This window comes from Narcine bancroftii, chromosome 3 (assembly GCF_036971445.1).
Source record: "Narcine bancroftii isolate sNarBan1 chromosome 3, sNarBan1.hap1, whole genome shotgun sequence".
NCBI lineage: Eukaryota > Metazoa > Chordata > Chondrichthyes > Torpediniformes > Narcinidae > Narcine > Narcine bancroftii.
In genome coordinates this window covers 53,661,968-53,681,260 of record NC_091471.1, presented here as the reverse complement: position 1 = coordinate 53,681,260, position 19,293 = coordinate 53,661,968, and the positions used below count along the sequence as shown (strand labels likewise).

Genomic DNA, 19,293 nt, shown 5'->3' with positions numbered 1-19,293 from the left:
TGGAGCATAGCTAATGTTGTTCCCTTATTTAAGGAGGGCATCAGGGATAAGCCAGGTAGTTAGTGGTCAGTAACCTTTGCATTAATGTAGGTCGATGGGAGAAAATCCTCATGGAAAGGATTTATGTACATTTGGAAAGGCAGGGGCTGATCAGGGAATATCAGCATGACATAACCGTACCAATTTGATGGGGCTTTTTGAAGGGGATATCTCAGAAAATTGATGATAGCAGAGTAGTAGATAATGTCTAAAGGGACTTCAATAGATACAAGAAGGCTGCAGTTTATTGTTCAATGTTAAAGCAATTAGTTCCAAGGTAAACTGGCTCGGTGATAGAAGGTAAATTATGCTTCTCTGATTAGAGGCCTATCACCAGTGGTATACTGCAAGGTTTGATGCTAGGGTACTTGATTTATATGAATGATCTGGATGTGAATGTAAGAGGAGCGATTCAAAAGTTTGTTAATGACATGAAAGTTGGGGTATTGTGAATAGCGAGGAAGGCTACCTAAGGCTGCAGCAGGAAAACAGCAGATCAGATAAAAACTAGGCTAAGCATTGGCTGACTGAATTTAATCCGAACAAGTGGAAGGTGATAAATTTTGGAAATTCAAATACGAATGGGAAAGATACAGTGAACAGTGGGGCAATGAGGAACGTAGAGTCCTTGGGGGGGGGGGGGGGGGGTTCAAATCTATGGTTTCCTAAAAGTGGCCACATGGGAGATTGGGTAGTGGGGAAGGCTTACAGTATGCTCACTTTCATAGGTCAAGGAAGAGAACACAAAAATTGTAATATTATGCTGCAAATGTACAAACCTCCAGTTAGACTGCACTGTGTGCAGTTCTGGTCACCACACTATAGCAAATAAATGGTTCTGCTGAAAAGAATGCAGAGGAGGTCCTCCAGCACATTGCCTGGGTTAGAGGATAGTTGTGGGATGAAACTGTATCAGTTTGTTTTCCCTGGAGCAAAGGAAGCTGAGAGATGACCTGAGAAAAGTATGTAAAATTGTAAGAGACATAGATAGCATAGAATCTTTTTCCAATGTGCAGGGGTAAAAAAATAGGGCACAAAGGTGGGAGGAACAAGTTTTAAAGGGCTGAAAGTTCCTCCAGCAGCTCAGTGTGTTTTACTGTGACTGTGTAGTACAGCTCTGTGACATTAACAATTTCAGTACAGTACAGCTGTAGTACAGCTCTGTGACTGTGTAGTACAGCTCTGTGACATTAACAATTTCAGTACAGTACAGCTGTAGTACAGTTCTGTGACTGTATAGTACAGCTCTATGACATTAATAATTTCACTTAAAAAAAATGAGATGTATTCTCAGCACTGTGAATACATTTGATCATTCTCCGGTGCCTTTCTTGAGTACTGTTCACATCTTTGGTCTCCCAAGTAGAGAGGGCTATACTTGCATTGAAGGAAGTTCTGAGAAGGTTCACAGAGTTGATTGCTGGAATATTTTTTTGAGACAGGCTGAAACAAGGCAGATCTGTATTCAGGAGTTTAAAATTGAGTAATGCTCATATTGAAACATAAAAGATTTTGAGGGTGAGTGACATGATGCTGAGGGAACGTTCCTCTGGTTAAATCAAAGATTAAATTCAAGATTAACTGGTCATCCATTTCAAACAGAGATAAGGAGGAATTTCTTCTCATTGAAGTTTGTGGATTTTTTGTAATTCTGAATCTCAGAGAGCTGTGGATACTGATTGTATACTTAGATATGTCTTTGAACTTTTGTTGAGTCAAGGTTTACTGGGACAAGCCAACAATGTAGAGCTGAGCCAAGAGATCATATCAACCATGATCTTATCGAATGATGAGAAGATGTTCCTTAGCTATAAAGAAGCACATCAGATCTGAGTACTACAATTTATAGATAGTTTCCAACTTCATGCAGCAGGCTACACAGTACCCAACTAAGATACATGGATCATTAGGTCATGTTCCAGATTTGCGACTGTCCCTGCAGACTTAACTATCTCCCATTTGCATTTGTCTGCACATTTCATAATGAGCTTCTCAATGCAAACCATCAACATAAATTAGAAACATAAATCCCTGCTGGTGTGAGGTGGCCAGTTTGCCGCTCTATTAATTTAAAGCCCTCCATTCCCTATTCTCTCCAATCCACCATCATATGTGGACTGATCGATCAAACTGATTGATCAGTTGTTCACTCAGTTCTACAGTAGAAAACTATCAGGCAGATTTAAAACCAACCAAAGGTGGAATAAACAGTGAAAAATATCTGGATTGGTTGGTTGAATAAGTCAGCTGAAGGACTATTATTTACAGACACAATTTGCAATTGTACTTATGAAATTCAAATTTTGCAGAACTATTTATCAAGACAGCATTGAGAAGCAAGGCATGGGATGTGATAAGACATGAAGGAGCAAAGCAGAAGAGTTAGATTGTTAACTACATATCCTTGAATAACAAAGGGAACACAATTGTTCAGGATGCACACCAGGTTGTATAAATGTTAGTGTGTTGTGAAGGGGAGCCAGATGATTTTAACAGTAGCGCATCAATAACTGTTTTGGTAAGAGTTCTCTGCTACAATCTTCAGTCCCTCCCTAGACCACAGGCCCAAAGCTTTAGGCACAAAGTAAAGGTCATGATAGAACTCTGCATAACGTATGTAATTCCACTTTCATTACAGAAGGGAACATGGGATAAGAGAGTTTCCAATGGAATTTATAGGAGGTTTTATTATGTTCCAGAAGATGACTGCCAAGAGTAAGGGTAAGTAGGTTATCTTTATGGTGCAGGCTTAACTAAGACATATAAAATTAAGTGTAATACACAAATGTGCTGGAGAAATGCAGTGGGTCATGCAGCATCGATAGGAAGTAAAAGGTAACCAACCTTTCAGGGCTGGGCCCTACATCAATGTATGGGTGAAGGGCTCAAGCCAGAAACGTTAGTTATCCTTTACTTCCTACCACTGCTGGATGATCTGCTGAATTTCTCCAGCATTTTTGTGCATTGCACTACAATCACAGTGTCGGCAGACTTTCCCGTTTAACTATCCTTTTATATAAAATAAAGGGGTCAGCCTCAACATAATTATTAGAAGTTTCAAGAGGGAAGTTGAAGAAAAATTTGATCACTCAGTGATCACTCTGGAACTCACTGCCTGAAACAGGGATAATGTTGAGAATAAAATGCCTTTACATAGTACAGGGATGGACATTTAGTTATGCTATAGCCAGCAAAACAATAAACTAAGAGCTGGGGATGGAAACCTGAACTAGGCTATTCAATCACCACATAAATGATGGTCTGATTGATCTCTTGTGCCGCGATTGTTAATAATTCCAAGATTCTGTGATAGTTTCGGTCAACCTTCTATTATTCCCTCTTTTAAATACAATTGCTCAAATTACTGCAAACTTTATTAGAATTAAACTGTTAAATTTAGACATATAGCATAGTAACAGGCCCAAGCTATCCAATTACACCCGATTGACCAATAACCCCATACATTTTTTTTGAAGGGTTAATGGAAACCGAAGCACCCAGAGGAAACCCATGCCGACATGGGGAGAATGTACAAACTCCTTACAGACAGCGCTGGATTCGAACCCAGATCACTGGTGCTGTAACAGCATTGCACTAACCACTACAGTATCTGCCTCCATAGTTAAGCTTCAAACAAATTTATATCTGCTAAAGCAAATAAATACTGAATGTAATTTGTTATCAAATATGTGTTTGTTTGGTCAAATATATTGACCTCAGCAAAATGCATCAATTTAAAAAATATTGATGTAATTTCAAGTTCAAGTTTCTTTTATTGCCATGAAAATTGCTTTTAGTCTGCAGTAAGACAGACAGATTCACCATCAGCAGAAATTTCCAGGTGCCTCTTACAGTCAGAAAAGCAAAAGAGAGGTGTCCCCCCCACCCCCAAGTCACTGAGTGTCCGTGGATTCGACTCCATTTACAAGATAGTTCCATAAAATCTAAATAAACCATGACCCACCAATCATACACGCAAACCCATCCTGTGATATTCTACAAATCCTAGCTGGAAATAATAATGGACCATAGATTCAATAACCCCCAGGGCAGATAAATTCACTGTTACAAATATATTGTGCTTTACTAATTTAATGTGAGGTAATTTAGTCCATCTGGTCCATGCTAGTTTTGAGTTTTTCCATCAGTCCTGTACCCTATCTTCCCCATCCTGTCCAAATAAAGAACTAAGTATTTGTCTACATGTCACGACTAAATTATTCTCCAACAATGTTGAGTGACCCCTCCTCCACAATATCAGTAGGAACAGCACAAAAGCAGTTAACCATGTCAAGGTGTCAGGTGCAGTAAAGGCTAGGCCTCAGCAGTACTCCCCTCAGTCACTGGTCTGCTCCACTTCAAGGAAGGCTTCTTTGATGCAGGGAATCAGTGTGGAAGGACAGAAATTACAAAAAGAAAGACTGGAAAGGAGGTTGAGACAGTAACATCTGCTTGTTGTAACCTCGTTCGCTTAGGAGATGGCAGAGTGTATGGAAAGAGAGGTAATCTCTTCCTTTAAACTCACTGGATTGAGTGGAAATTTTGTTACACCATATGGAAAGAAAATGTAAATGGAAGTGTGTTGCTATTAATAGGAGTAACATCCAATAGTCTGTGGAATCTACGAGTCTGGCACTACCAAAGTCCCAAAGTCGTGTATTATTGGAATTTCATGAATATGCATCATTTTGTCATCCTTGGATGTCAAGGTTAGAGATTAGATTTTTCAGTACTCCAACCCCAGCAATTTGTATCTCAAAAGTAAAAGCTCAGTTTTAGAAGGTGCTCCTGAGTATCTATAAGAGATGATTTTTTCCAGAGACCTATTATATATATATATATATATATATATATAAGTAAATAAATAAATATATTTAAATATATATTATATGTACATATGTTAATCATGGTTCTAGGGCACAGATGGAAGCTGTTCCCTGATACAGAGTCATTAACCTCTCAAACCAAAACATTCAACAAAAGATAAATGAAGGCAAAATCAGATTAATGACCTGCAATGAGTAACCAATATCTTACAATTCACAGTAATCTTTTAATTATTGCTCTGTTGGAACAAATGTAGAATAAAGTGAAAGTGGATACTTGGAGATAGCCAGCTACATTAGTCAAAAAAACAAAGCGTACTGACTGGGGTTTTGTCTTGAGACAATTGAACATATTGAAATTTTCATCCTTTAGAGGATAAAAGAGTTATCTATCTACCTGGCTTAACAAAAGCTTCAAAAGCAAGAAAAAGCAAGGTGCCTCTAATTTCATTGTAAAAACAAAGTTTTCTTTTGAAAGAATAGTGGCTCAATGTAAAAAAAAAATCACGCTGGACCACCAGACTCTGATAAAAGAGATTTATCGGTTTTCAGTATTCAATCAAATGTATTTTACCTGAAATGCACTGACAATAAAAAGTGAGAGAATTCCACGGCCAGTATAACTTTTGTCAGCAGATGCCAACAGTGATGGGTCATGTATCATTGAGAGTAATCATTGATAAAACTAAAATTTCCCTGTCAGCACAAACCAGGAGCACAGTTCACATCAGGGATTAACTCTCTTCTCTCCAAAGAACTTTAACAAGACTATGCTGACCATATCCATAACATGCTAGCCATCAGAATAAATAAATCTTGAGGAACATTTCTTACATCAGCTTTTTCCTAACTAATCAGCAATCTTTTTTTCTATTTTTACAAACATACATATACAAAGTCAGCTCCCAGGCCATACATTTGAAGGCTACTTTCTTTTCCGATGTTTTCACAAAAGCATCAAGACACTCTATTGTAAACAAAGAACTATTTAATTTTTCAAAGTCAAACAGCTGAATAGTTTACATAGTATCTTTCACTGTTAGTACAGACTTTATCTTGCTGTGGTATTGTTACGTCATTACAATACACACATAATCACTTGATTCTCTCGTCCAATCAGAAACATAAAATAAACCATGGAGCATGACAAAAACAACCATACTGCTTCTTTTTCTAAAAGTTATCTTTTTTAAAACTTTTAAAATGTCAACAGTGTGATGAATGCAACTTAAAAATAAAAACATTTTGTACCTAACAACTATAAACCTAGTCTGGTAACTTATTTTTGGAATCTTTCTATGTCTTATGGTTTGTGATATCAAACCATCTTTTAGGGACTATTTGATTCTCTCCTTTAAGTGGGGTTGGCTTCTTTGCCACACTTTGTTGGATTTAATACCAAATGATTATTTTGAACCTACCAAAATTTTCGACATCTGTTCACAGACCTTTTTTAACACGAGGCCATTTTAACACCTAAGGTCTTGCCTGAGGTTTCAAACATAATCACTGGTAAATAATCACCCACTGCATTTTATTTGAAGGTCCCAGTTTCACTCCTGACATCAGAGTTATTACCTAGTTGCAGTAACAGTGCATCTGCACTGATGTTCCATCTGGAGCTCTTCTGCTCAATTGTACAGTCATGTTGTGATAAAGAATTTGCATCCTTCAAATTGCATATCACAAACAACAGGGATCACTGTTGGAACTCCTGTTTCTAGTGTGAGAGATACAGTACACAACTATGCACATGAGTTAGTTGAAAAACTAGGTGGGTGGTTTTGCAGATGACACAAAGATTAATAGAGATGCGGACAGAGTAGAGGACTATCAAAGAATACAACAGGATACAGCTCAGTCACAGATACAGAGAGAACAATGACAGTTGGACTTTAATCCAGATAAGTGTGGCTATTTCACTTTGGGAGGTCAAGTGTAAGGGAATCATACACAGTTAAAGGCAAGTCTTCTAAAAGTATTGATGTGCAGAGGGATCTGTCAGTTCAGATTCATAGCTCCTTGAAAGTGGTCATGCAAATATGTAGGGTGATAAAGAAGGTATATGGCACACAGGCCTTCATTGGGTAGGACACTGAGTATCAGAGTAAGGAAGTCATGTTGCAGCCATTTGAAACTTCATTTAGGTTGCACTTGGGATACTATGTGCAATTGTGGTTACTCTGTGGCAAAAAGGATGTTGAAGCTTTAGAGATGTATCAGGTTGTTGTCTGGTTTATAGGTTAGATAAACTTGAGTTGTTTTCTCTGGAGCATCAAAAGCTGAGGCCGGACCTGATAGACAATTATATAATTATAAGAGGCATTGTTAGGGTAGATAGTCAGAATCATTTATCCCTTGGTAAAATTATCAAATACTAGAGGACATGTGTTTGAGGTGAAGACAGGAAAATATAAGGATGTGAATGGCAAATATTTTACACAGAGTGGGAGGTCTCTGGGATGGACTGTCAGGCACAGTGGTGGAAGCAGATATGTTAGGATAGTTCATGAGGCAATTAATAAATAATTGTGGCAAGGTATACAGGATTATGGATCATATGCAAACAGCAAGGATTTAGTAGAATTTGGGGATCACATTTGACACAGACATCTTGGGTTGAGGGCCCCGTTCCTGTGCTGTATTGTTCTACATTCTATGATGCAACTTTGTAGGTATTGCTGATTCGCTGATTAAGGCTTATGATCTGTTAGTGGGTAAAGGATGGGCCTCTTAAAATCTGATAGAATTTCTTAATTTCAAACAATATTCCAAATACTTCATTCTTGATTTCTGCATGATGATGCTCTCTCCTTGTGAGACAGTGGAAAACAAAAGCACAGGTTGATCTTGCCCAGATTCTTATAAAGAATGTATCACTGTATCTACACAATGATCTGAAATACGGCAGCTTCAACTCACACAAAAAAATCAAAAAATTCTAATAAACAAAAAGAATTATTTTTTCACATTTTTCCTGTATTTTTCATTTTTACATTGTTTTTTTTTTAATTTTTATTTTTTTTAATTCTCTTTAGGAGAGCCAAAGAGAAAAAAAACTGAAATACATTTAGTAAAATCTAATCAAGGTAAATTTAAATGTAAATATTCTGAATATAAAGACCACTTATTAAGAAAAAAAGAATAATTATCATGTAAAACATACGTGATTTTTTTCCATTACCAAACAAGTTTTCATCTAATTATGCCATCTATTAATATCAATCACATTAGCATTTTTCCATGTACTTGCTATACATTTTTTTGCTACAGATAAAGCTAAATATACAAAAGCAATCTGAAATTTGTCCATTCCCAAATCTTTCAAAAGCTTCAACTCACCCAACAAAAATATTGTCGGGTCTAGAAGTATTTTGATCTTATACAAATATTCCAAAAACAACTGAATTTCTTTTCAAAAAGATTGTATATGTACACATAACCAAACAGCATGAAAAAAAGTTCCAACCGAATTACCACATCTAAAACAAGAGCCTGATTCACTAAAACCATATATTTTTAAAACTTTTCAGGTGTTAAATACAATTGATGTAAAAAATTGTAATTAACCATTGCAGAATGAACATTTATCAATCTAGTAACACAGTCATGACAAATATCTAACCAATCATCCTCAGAAAAAGTAAAATTAATATCCTTTTTTCATTTCATCTTAGATCTATCCCATCCCTTTTTGTTCCATACTTTCCTGTAATATTTGGTACGTCAATGAAATATATCCCTTCTTTGGTACAATCACAAGAAAAGATTCAAATATAGTCAATTTAGGTAAAGTCTACCAAATATTTGTTTTACTAAGGATTGAAATTGATAATAAACAAATAAAGAATTCTCATTAATACCAAAATCTTCCCTCATTTGATTAAAGGATAAAAATTTACCTTCTTTAAAACAATCCCCCAAGTTTTTTTTAGATTTCCAATGTAATAAACATTGATTATATATTGAAAAAGGATTAAGTTGATTATTATATAATGGTGTCAATAGTCAATAATTTACCCTTAGAACCTATCGTTCTATTTTTACTCATCCATAACTTCATTAAATGTTTTAGTATAGGCACATTATATTGTTGTAATAAATAGAAATTCCACCAAAACAAAAATTGATGTATTTCAAATTCAGAAATATTCACCATCTCAATTTTAGCCCAACTAGGGGGCCATTCCAAATCCATTAATGAGCTAATAAATTTAAATTGAGCTGCCTCATAATAATTTTGAAAATGTGGTAAACATAATCCCCCCCAATGCATGTTTCCAAGTTAACTTATTCAAAGCTACTCTCAGAAATTTGCCCTTCCATAAAAATTCCCTAACCATTTTATTTAAATCTCGAAACAAATTCTTATTAAGTAAACACGGAATTGACTGAAACATGTATACATGGAAAGATATTCGTTTTAATTGTATTTATTCTTCCAGTTAAATTTATTGGAAGATCTTTCCACTTGATCAAATCAGCTTTGATCTTTTTCATTAATGGTACATAATTTAATTTATATAAAAATTGATAATCAACATCAAAATTTATACCCAAATATTTAATTCGATCAGTCCACTTCAAATTAATAATATTCTTATAAACTGAATAATCTCCTTCACCTATCGGTAAAATTTCACTTTTTTCCCAATTAACTTTATATCCAGACAAAGATCCATATTGTGTTAAACATTCCTTCAAGTGTAAAAGTGACTGAGCTGGGTTTGTTAAAAACACCAATACGTCATCAGCAAATAGATTGATTTTATACTCCTCATCTAAAACTCTCATACCTTGTATCTGTGTATTTTGTCGTATCAACTGTGCTAAAGGTTCAATTACTAATGCAAACAAAGCTGGAGACAAAGGACAACCTTGGCGAGTTGAACAAATTAATTTAAAAGATTCCGAGATCTGACCATTTGTCAATACCCTGGCTATTGGTTTATTATATAAAGCTTTAATCCAACCAATAAAAGAAGGATCACACTTAAATTTCTCTAAGACTTTAAATAAAAAGTTCCACTCAACTCTATCAAAAGCCTTTTCTGCATCGAGATATATCACCATCGGATGGTTAGGGCACTGTCGATATTTATTAATCAAACTAATCACTCGAAGAATTTTTTATCTGAAGCATATCTATTCTTTATGAAACTTGTTTGATCAACATGTATCAACTTAGGTAAAAATTTAGCCAATCGATTCGCTAATACTTTAGCTATTATTTTATAGTCTACATTTTTAAAAAAAATTTTTAAAAAAAAAATTGTTAATGTTTCACGAATTTGCGTGTCATCCTTGCACAGGGTCATGTTAATCTTCTCTGTATCGTTGCAATTTTAGTATATGTGCTGCCGAAGCGAGCACATAGTCTACATTTAACAAAGAAATTGGTCTATATGAAGACACCTTTAATGGATCTCTATCCTTCTTAGGAATTACAGTAATTAAGGCATTACAGTATGATTCAGGTAGATCATAATGTTCATTAATCTGTCGTAACACATCTCCAAACACTGTAGATAAATCATCATAAAATACCTTATAAAATTTAACCGAAAACCCGTCATCACCAGGTGATTTTCCATTCGGCATTTCCAACATAGCCAATTTAATTTCTAAATGGCCTCCTGCTCCAATATGTCTTCTCCTAGTACCAGTAATTTCAACACTGATAAAAAGAGTCAATCGATCCACTCTCCTGTATTTCCTCAGAAGTATATAATTTCTTATAAAATGAATGAAACTCATCAGTAATCTCACAAGATTTGTAAGTAACAGTTGAATTTCATCTGTCTGCATTAATAACCCTTGATATCTGTTCTTTCTTTAACTGCCATGCAAGTACCTTATGCGCTTTCTCACCCCATTCATAATACCGTTGTTTAGAATCCATTAATCAAGCATTCAAATTGATAAGATTGCAACGTATTGTATTTCAATTTCAATCTAGACAACTCTATCTTCTGATTTTCTGTCACATCTCTCTGAAATTCCTTTTCTAATTCATCAATCTGTTTCTCTAATTCGGTCAAATAATTATTTTTAACCTTAGAGTATAACTAATTATTTGACCTCTCAAGTAAGCTTTCATAGCATCCCACAATATAAATTTACTCTGAACGGAGTTAACATTTTCTTCCAAAAAGAAATTGATATGTTTTTTTTAAATTCAATAAATTCTGCTTTTTTTGACAAGATCGTATTGAATCTCCAACGATAAGCAGCACAAACTTTTTTGGAACTCTCATAAGTAAAATACAACAAAGAATTATCTAAAATTACCATATTTTTATATTCTACTTGCAATATTTTCCCCTGTATATGTGCCGATACTAAAAAAAATCAATTCTGGAAAAAGATTCATGTCTAAATGAATAAAAATAGAAATCTTTCTCTGTTGGGTTAAGATGTCGCCAAATGTCCACTAAATTAAAATCTTTCATCAAAGCTCAAATCTGAATTGCCATTTTAGATTTTTTAACATTTTTTGGAGATTTATCTAATAAAGGTTCCAAAACACATTTAAAATCTCCTCCAACCAGAAAATTTTCATTAGCTTGTCCCAGAAGCAAAAATGCATCCGAAATGAATGCTTCATCATCCACATTCAGTCCATAAATGTTGTGTAAAGTCCAAAATTCATTAAAAATCTTACAATTCAATTTAAGAATACGTCCTACATTAATTTCCAATGATTGTAGTTCAAAAGACAAATTTTTACATATCAAAATTGCTACTCCCTTAGCTTTGGAGTTAAATGAAGAAAAAAAAAGCATGTCCAACCCAGACCCTCTTCAATTTCATACTTTCTTTTTCATTCAAATGTGTCTCCTCTAAAAAAGCAATATCATTCTTCATCTTTATAATATAAGCCAAAATTCGCTTATGGTTGATGGGCATGTTTAAGCTCTGAACATTAAAGTTAGCAAATTTCAAATTTGACATATCTAATACAATTGCTAAATAACAAAAATAATCACAAAATTAATAATAACTAAGAGAAAAAAAAATTATATAGGACCCTCAAATTAAAATATATAGGCCTTCCAAATAAAAATAATATTCATTAATAAGAGAAAAGAAAAACAACAAAAAAAACTACCAAAAGGTAGTACTCCCTAAAAAAAAACTGGGTGTGGGTTACCCACTAGTGATTGATGACTAACAAAGAAGTTAGTGCAATCCCTTCCTCCCCAGCCAGCCAATCAAAAATATTAACATATGGGGGTGTGGCAAAATGGCATAGAGTCTAGACGTGAGATCTCGACCTCTCTGGCCGGACTTTTAAATACCCGTTTTTTAACCCTTTGTTTTCAAATTTAAACTTTTTAAAATTTTAGTTTAAAGTATTAAGGAACTGTTATGGCCATTAATGGTAAAAAAGATTAAACCTCAAGTGCAGAAGAAGTTACATTTTTGAAGTGTTGAAGATTTGGGGCCTAAACAACTTGATACAGCTTCAGGTTTAACTTCCTTAGTGCCTAAACCACAAAGACTGCCTGTGGGAGATGAAAAAAAATGTCTACTACTCACCAAATGAAGGATAGCGCTGGAATTACCCATTCTCTGGAGGAAGGTGGGTGTTCCCAAGAAGTGGATCCCGATTCTGGCAGCCTTTCGATTTTAACGGAGGGAGCATGCAGGAAGATGACTCCATTGTCTGAAATGCTTCAGACAACACTCCAACCAGAAGATATCGATCTCCTCCGTGATTTTGTGGAAAAACAGAAAGCGGCGGGGGAGGCCAGCATCGACCTCCTGAGGAAGTCGGGGTGCCGTCGTTTGGAGTTCAGACCAGCAGTAAAACCGTTAAAATGCCTTTTGTTGAGTTGCTGCAGGAGCTGCAGTTACCTGGTTCTGCCACTATGTCAGAGAAAGCAGGGCTGAGCTTTTCTGAGCTACAATATAAGCAGTTAAATGCTATCATTCAGCCTATAATGCAAGAGCTGGCTCAAATGAATGTTAGTATAAGTTCAGAATTCAATACAGTTAAAGCACATGTGGAAGCATCTTGTGAAGATTAAAAAAAAATGTCAGTCTGCTTTTTTGGAATGTAAACAGCAAGTAGCCTCTAATACAGAAAAAGCGTTGAAGGTTGAAAAATCCGTTATAGAATTGTGAGAACGTGAGAAGGAGTTAGAGAGGAAAACAGACTATTTAGGGAATCAAAGTAGAAGGAATAATGTGAAAATTGTTGGTTTGCCAGAAGGTATGGAAGGACAAGATCCTCTTAGTTTTTTTAAAGACTGGATCCCACAAGTATTAGGGCAAGAATTTTTCTCTGGAAAGAGTCCATAGAGCTTTAAGAAGAACACCTTTACCTGGTCAGCCACTGAGACCTATAATAATTTGATGTTTGAATTATTTGGACAGAGAAGCAATACTTCGACTAGCAGTGCAAAATGCGAGAAAACGACAAACTCCGTTATTGATTCAGAATAGCAGATTTTTAAAAAATCCTGATTTGAGTCAAGAGGTCATTCAACGTCGATGTCGATTTAATCCAGTTACAGAAGTTTTGTGGCGTAAAGGTTATGTCTACTTTTTGCTATCCGGCAGTGTTGAAGATGTTTCATGGAGACTATCAATCTCGGTATTTTTGAGAATGATCGTGAAGCAATGATTTTTGCTGATTCATTGCCAGATGTAAGAGGACAAAGACGCAGTCCACCATTGTCTCCTAAAGAAAAATCTGGTTGTTCTGGAAGTGGAAGAAATGGCAGAAATGGGAAAAATGGGAATGGAAAGAGTCCAACTTCTTTTGAAATGGGATCTCTGAGTTTGGAATCAATTGGATGAATAGAAGAATCTTCTTCTTCTTATTTTACTTTTTATGTTATTATGATATTTTGAGGTTAATTTTTGTTCGGCTGGGGAGGGAGAGATTTGCTCTAAGTTCTATTAGTCATCAGCCACTGATGGGTGATCCACACCAAAATTTGTTTAGGGATTTCTACCATTTGGTAGTTTTTTTTTTGTGGGGGGGGGGGGTAATTATTTTTTTTAATTATGTTTTTTATTTTCATTTTATCTAGCTTTCAATTTGTGATTTTTTTCTCCTATTGGAGGGATTATATACGTTGATTTGAGTTTTCATATAAAGATATTATTGGTCTATAGCAGGGTCTCAAGCTTGCAGCCCGCGGGCCAACTGCGGCCATCGGGACGATAGTTTGTGGCCCCGCCTTAATATGAAAGTTTAATGTTAGTGCGGCCCGCGAGTTTGATATAATTGGCACTTTTCAGTGTTGTGTGCAGAGCTGAACGAACCTACCAATCACGGTGGGGTATATTGGTCTTGGGGGCGGGACCGGCTGGGCTTATTGCGAATATAAGCATATTTATGTGCATCTTCTATTTGTCATTATATGCACGCGGCACGTGCACAATTTCCGCGGCCACTCCCGCATCACGCGCTTCAGCGCGTGAACTTCAATAAGTCCAAGTACAGGTCCAGACTTACTGATGAACATCTTCAAGCCCTACTGAGGGTCTCAACTGCCTCCTCCCTTAAGCTAAATGTGGCTCGGCTATGCGAGAGGAAGCGCTGCCAGATCTCTAGCAGTAAGAAGTAGGCAGAAGAAGACATGTTCATAACAGTTTATGTTCAATGTTCCATTCATGTTCAGAAAGTTAAAGGTTACAGAACTGTCAATACAGACATTTGAATCTGAATAATAATAATTACATTTCTCCAGTCAGCAACTATATGTGGTTTCTTCAATCTTCTATATCTGCTGTAATATTAATATTTTCATTATTATTATTTTCATTTTATTTATTTATTACTGATTGATTTTACTTTTTTCTTATGAATTGTTAATTAATTAATTTTTTCATCTTATTTTGTGTTAAAAAATAAAAATAAAGACATTTGATAACATTGGAATGTTTTTGTAAGAGCTTTTCTTGTGGAAAACCTGATGCGGCCCAGACTCTACCTCCAGCGGCCCCCGGGTAAATTGAGTTTGAAACCACTGGTCTATAGTAATATTAGTAGATATGTCCAAGTTGAGGTTTGCTACTTTTAATGTTCGAGGTTTAAACAGTCCGATTAAGCGTAAACGAATTTTGGCGTATATTAAGAAAATGAAAATTGATGTTGCTTTTTTACAAGAAAGTATGAAAGTGAAGAGGGACTGGGTAGGGCATGTATATTCTTCTTCATTTAATTCCAAGGCTAAAGGTGTAGCAATTTTGATACATAAGAATTTATCTTTTGAATTACAATCAATGGAGGAAAAGGCAGGATGTATTCTTAAATTGAATTGTAAGATTTTTAGTGAATTTTGGACTTTACTTAATATTTATGCCCCAAATGTAGATGATGAAATATTTATTTCCGATGCATTCTTATATCTGGGTCAGGCTAATGATAATGTTTTAGTTGGTGGTGATTTTAATTGTGTTTTGGAACTTTTATTAGATAAATCTCCGAAGAAAGTTAAGAAATCTAAAATGGCAGTTCAGGTTCAAGCGTTGATGAAAGATCTTAATTTAGTAGATATTTGGAGACGTCTTAATCTAGACATGAATCGTTTTCAAAGATTGACTTTTTTTTAGTATCGGCACATTTACATGGGAAAATATAACCAGCGGAATACAAAAGTAGGGTGATTTCAGATCATTCTTTGTTATACTTTACAAATGCAACCTCTGAGAAAATTCAAGTGGCCTATCGTTGGAGGTTTAATACAATGTTATTAAAAAAGCTCTTGGTGCCTGCCACATTGACCATCGCCAGTGGGCTGATATCACCTCAAACCGTGCATCTTGGCGCCTCACAGTTCGGCAGGCAGCAACCTCCTTTGAAGAAGACCACAGAGCCCACCTCACTGTCAAAAGACAAAGGAGGAAAAACCCAAAACCCAACCCCAACCAACCAATTTTCCCTTGCAACCGCTGCAACCGTGTCTGCCTGTCCTGCATCGGACTTGTCAGCCACAAACGAGCCTGCAGCTGACGTGGATATTACCCCTCCATAAATCTTCGTCCACGAAGCCAAGCCAAAGAAGAAAGATTAAAAAATACAGAATTTATTGATTTTTTGAAAACACAAATTAATTTTTTTTTAAAGAAAATTCTTACTCTGTTCAAAGTAAGTTTGTATTATGGGATGCTATGAAAGCTTATTTGAGAGGACAAATAATTAGTTATACTTCTAAAATAAAAAAGAATCGATTAAATCAGTCTTGAATTAGAGAAACAGATTGATGAATTAGAAAAGGAATTTCAGAAAGATGCTACAGAAGATCAGAAAATAGAATTATCTAGGTTGAAATTGGAATATAATACTTTGCAATCTTATCAATTTGAATGTATGATTAATAGGACTAAACAATGGTATTATGAATGGGGAGAGAAAGCACATAAGGTATTGACGTGGCAATTAAAGAAAGAACAAGTTTTGAGGACTATTAATGCTGTTAGATGGAATTCTCTTATTACTTATAATCCTCGTAAGATTAATGATGAATTTTGTGCATTTTACAAAAAGTTATATGCATCTGAAGGAAAACAAGAAAATGGATCGATTGATCTTTTTTTTTATCACAGTTGAATTTACCGACATTAGAGGATGCAGATATACAGGAGTTGGAAGCACCATTTACTGATTCGGAAATTAAAATGGCTATGATGAAAATGCCGAATGGTAAATCACCTGGTGATGATGGATTTTCGGTTGAATTTTATAAACTTTTCTATGATGATTTATATACAGTGTTTGGAGATGTGTTACGTCAAGTTGGAGAACATTATGAATTACCTGAGTCTTGTTCTAGTTCTTTAATTACAGTAATTCCAAAAAAAGATAGAGATCCTTTGATCTTCATATATACCAATTTCATTGTTAAATGGAGATTATAAAATAATAGCTAAAATTTTAGTGAATAGATTGGCTAAACTTTTACCATAGTTGATTCATATGGATCAGACAGGTTTCATAAAGAATAGATATGCCTCATATAATATTTTGTGTGTGATTAGTTTGATTAATAGATTTTGACAATCTTCAGATCACCCGATGGTGATATCTTTAGATGCAGAAAAAGCATTTGATAGAGTTGAGTGGAATTTTTTGTTTAAAGTTCTGGAGAAATTTAAGTTTGGTTCTATATTTATTGGTTGGATTAAGGCTTTATATAGTAAATCGGTAGCTAGAGTATTGATGAATGGTTGGAACCATTTAAATTGACTCAATCAACTCGTCAAGGTTGTCCTTTATCACCAGCTTTGTTTGCGTTAGTGATCGAACCTTTGGCACAGCTGATAAGACAAAATACACAGATACAAGGTATGAAAATTTTAGATGAGGAATATAAAATTAACTTATTTGACGATGATGTATTGGTGTATTTAACAAATCCAGCTCAATCACTTTTACATTTGAAGGAGTGTCTGATACAATATGGATGTCTTTCTGGATATAAAGTTAATTGGGAAAAAAGTGAAATATTACCAGTAAGTGAAGGAGATTATTCAGCTTATAAGAATATTCTTAATTTGAAATGGACGGATCAGATTAAGTATTTGGGTATAATTTTGTATGTTAATTATCAATCTTTATATAAATTAAATTATGTTCCGTTAATAAAAAAAAACTGATTTGATTAAATGGAAAGATTTACCTATTAACTTATTGGGTAGGATAAATACAATTAAGATGAATATTTTTCCACGTTTGCAATATTTGTTTCAATCTATTCCGTATTTCCTTGATAATTTTTTTTTGAGATTTGAATAAAATGGTTAGGGAGTTTTTATGGAGAGGTAAATTTTCAAGAGTAGCTTTGAATAAATTAACTTGGAAATATGAGTTAGGGGGACTACGTTTACCACATTTTCAAAACTATTAAATTTATTAGTTCATTGATGGATTTGGAATGGCCCCCCAGTTGGGCCAAAATTGAGATGGCAAATATCTCTGAATTTGAAATATATCAATTTTTGTTTAGATGGAATATAAATTTGTTACAGCAACATAATGTGCCTATATTAAAACATTTAATGAAGTTATGGACAAAGAAAAAGAAAATGATAGGTTCTAGGGGTAAATTATCGGCTTTGGCTCCATTGTATAATAATCAACCTATTTCTTTCTCAATACACAATCGAAGTTTATTACATTGGAGATTTAAAGGTGTGGAAAATTTGGGAGATTGTTTTAAGAAAGGTAAATTTTTATATTTTAATCAGATGAGAGACAGTTATGTAAGAACTCTTTGTTTCTTTAGTATCAAATTTGATCTTTGGTAAAACATGTGTTGGTAGAGATATGATTTTACCTGAAATGACTAAATTTGAGACTTTTCTTATGAAGGTACCAGAGAAGGGTTATATTTCATTTATGTATCAAATATTACAGGATGGTATGGATATAAAGGGTTGGGATAAATCCAAAAGTAAATGGGAAGTGGATATTGGTTTTATTTTTTCTGAGGATGATTGGTTAGATATTTGTTATGATAGTGTAACTAGACTGATAAATGCATGTTATGCGATGATTAATTATAATTTATTACATCTATTTATACTTAACATCTGAAAATCTAAAAAAAATATGGTTTTCATGAATCAGATTTGTGTTTTAGATGTGGTAACTCTGTTGGAACTTTTTTTCATGCTGTCTGGTCATTAATATATACAATGTATATATATATATATCAATCTGAGGTGCCTGCAAGCTCACACCAAGACACAAGAGCAACTTATCCGTGAACTACTCTTTGCAGACGATGCCGCTTTGGTTGCCCATTCAGAGCCAGCTCTCCAGTGTATGATATCCTGTTTTGCGGAAACTGCCAAAATGTTTGGCCTGGAAGTCACCCTGAAGAAAACTGAGGTCCTCCTTCAGCCAGCTGCCCACCATGACCACCATCCCCCCCACATCTCCATCGGGCACACTGAACTCAAAACGGTCAACCAGTTTACCTACCTCGGCTGCACCATTTCACATGATGCAAGGATCGACAAAGAGATAGACAACAGACTCGCCAAGGTAAATAGTGCCTTTGGAAGACTACACAAAAGAGTCTGGAAAAACAATCACCTGAATAAACACACAAAGATCAGCATGTACAGAGCCGTTGTCATACCCATGCTCCTGTTCGGCTCCGAATCATGGGACCTCTACCGGCATCACCTATGGCTCCTAGAACGCTTCCATCAGCGCTGTCTCCGCTCCATCCTCAACATTCATTGAAATGACTTCATCACCAACATCGAAGTACTCGAGCTGGCAGAGTCTGCAAGCATCGAATCCATGCTGCTGAAGACCCAACTGTGCTGAGTGGGTCTCGTCTCCAGAATGGAGGACCATCGCCTTCCCAAGATCATGTTCTATGGTGAGTTCTCCACTGGCCACCGAGACAGAGGTGCACCAAAGAAGAGGTACAAGGACTGCCTAAAGAAATCCCTT

At 35.3% G+C, this 19,293-nt stretch overlaps 1 protein-coding gene and 1 non-coding gene across 2 annotated transcripts in view; both read right to left on the bottom strand.

The window, feature by feature from the left end:
- Positions 1-19,293, bottom strand: part of LOC138756681 (AT-rich interactive domain-containing protein 3A-like) — a 612,036-nt gene that overhangs the window by 65,341 nt on the left and 527,402 nt on the right.
- Positions 10,133-10,238, bottom strand: LOC138759683 (U6 spliceosomal RNA). The gene has a single exon (XR_011355025.1). It is a non-coding gene; the product is annotated as a U6 spliceosomal RNA (small nuclear RNA).